The sequence below is a fragment of the Octopus sinensis genome, linkage group LG13 (genome assembly GCF_006345805.1).
Source record: "Octopus sinensis linkage group LG13, ASM634580v1, whole genome shotgun sequence".
In the NCBI taxonomy this organism is placed as follows: Eukaryota; Metazoa; Mollusca; class Cephalopoda; order Octopoda; family Octopodidae; genus Octopus; species Octopus sinensis.
Window position 1 is genome coordinate 57,336,922 of NC_043009.1, and position 2,500 is coordinate 57,339,421.

Sequence of the window (2,500 nt, forward strand, 5' to 3'; positions counted from 1 at the left end):
TTCTGGGACCACTACTGTTCATAATGGCCTCTCAGACATGCTCTCAGCCACGCAGAGAGCCACGATCACAAGTTATGCAGATGATAAAAAGTTTCACAGGCAATACAGAACCCTGAGGACACTAAACGCCTGCAATGTGAGCTGGACAAAATATACAAGTGGGCTGAAAAGAATAGCATGCAGTTCAATGCTGAAAAGTTTCAAGCTTTATACTATCAGCATGCAAAACTAAATGCAATACCCAATGAACACTGGACCGGAGGAATAGCCAATCCCAGAGGCACAATCAGTGCGTGACCTGGGTATTTATATGAGTGATGACGCAACCTTTCGTGTACATGTTGCTAAATTGGAATGGAATGTAGACGACTGGCCGGATGGATTCTCAGAACCTTTAGAAACAAGAGAACAAGAAACCATGATGGTCCTCTGGAGGACACTTGTCCTAAGCCACTTGACTATTGCTCTCAGTTATGGTCACCATCCAGTGTCAAGTTGATCACAGAGCTCGAGGCGATCCAGCGTAGCTACACGAAGAAGATAGCCTCTATGCAGAATGTAAGCTACTGGGAAAGACTCAAGAGATTAAAACTATATTCCTTGGAGCGTAGGCGGGAAAGATATGCCATAATATCATCTGGAAGATCCTGGAGGGACTTGTCCCAAACTTGGCATCGAGAGTTACACAAATGCCAGAAACTGGGCGCCACTGCGTGGTGCCTAGGACTCCAAATTTGCCATCAAGATGTAGGACAAGATACTGTGATAGCCTGGGCTTCCGAGGCCCACAGCTCTTCAATATCCTCCCGAAGAACCTGAGAGACCTGCATGGGGTGGATGCAGATGTCTTTAAAATGGAACTGGATCTCTTCCTGTCAGGTGTCTCAGATGAACCAACTTCACGGCAGGAGGTGCAGATGAGGGCAGCTGCATCGGACTCTCTCATGCACCAAATGACAGTTGCTAAAAAGCTTTCGTGAAGTAAAACCAAGTAGCAACACCAAATGGCGGTGCCCCAGCATGGCCACAGCTCATGAGCTGAAACTAGAATCAATCAATCATGTGAACTTATTTTACTCAGATATTCTGAGATAGATTTTCTCAGATTTTCTCCCATTATTACTATTTTCGATTTGGATAACGAAACCCTTGGGTAAATTTAATGCCAATCAGCCAAGTAGTTCTTCTCTTGATGCAGTTTAAGATGTCTGTGCAGAACGGAAGCATCGTCTGAGATGTAAAGAGGCACTCCATTGTGAGCCCTATATGAGCTTAGTAATGACATCAACTGTTGAAAGGGTGAGGGATGGAAATTTTTCTGTCACCGAATCTTTGGAATGCTGTTATGATTATGTTAAGGATGTGTTTTCGCCATGTGAGAGATCCTCCGTGATTGTTGGAAATCAGAGTTTGGGACGATCGTAAGAATTCTGTCTGAATGCCGTTCATGTTTGGGGCTGTGAATGTCTGCTGCGGAGCTGTTCTCTTGAAATGAATGGTGCTTGAGTATATTTAAGGATACACCTGTGGAATGAAGCAAGTTTGGTGAGTGGCGTCTAGGTTTTGGTGTGCAGCGAACTGTAGTTAAATTATTTTTTCCAACCTCCAGAATTTTCTCAAATTTTCTTCGTTGGTGTAGTTTTATATGCAGATGACGAAAATTCATTTTCTCTAGAAATTAATCATAAAAACGTTACAAGCCTTTAATGTTATGTAATTTTAACCAATCGGAAATTTCCATTGCCGATATATCGGAAGTCGTAATTGACTGTTTCCGTGGGAACGGTATTAACTTTATTACTGTGATGCTGTTTTTGTATTCCTGGGTCAAAGAACTGATGACAGTCTGTTTTTGTGTGAAGGAATTCGGAATCAGCATCAGCATCACTACGGCTGTTGATAACAACAATCATTCACACGAGATATAGAAGAACGATTGACTCTGCGACCCATCAAAGATTGGTGGTCCGAACTCGAGGTGAAAATATAACAACGGTAGATATTAATTACTGGTAAGAGACACGATATATATGCAGCTATAATATGCCATTAAATATATGAAAGACTAACTTGTGTTAGCCATGCTATTCAATCGCTTGTTAAGTTTATCTCTAGAGATATTCTATGTAAACAACGCGATCGAAGATAGAAGAATAAGTAATGGGTGTATATGCATATTTCAGGAATTGTTGCCCTTTCTTCAGCACCACATACAACCTATTAACCACCCACGGACATGTTGCTTAAATAGTCCCCAAATATAGCAGCATAACATAATTCGATATAACAATTTTACATGATTAACACAATCATGGCAACTAGTATGTACATGTTAATTGCTGGTAGGGACACGCTATTTCGTTATGCAACCATAATATATTACCAAGTATGTTCAAAGGCTTGTGGAGGCGCGTGTCTTAGTGGTTAGGGCGTCAGCATCATGATCGTAAGATTGTGGTTTCGATTCCTGGACCGGGCGTTGCGTTGTATTCTTGAGCAA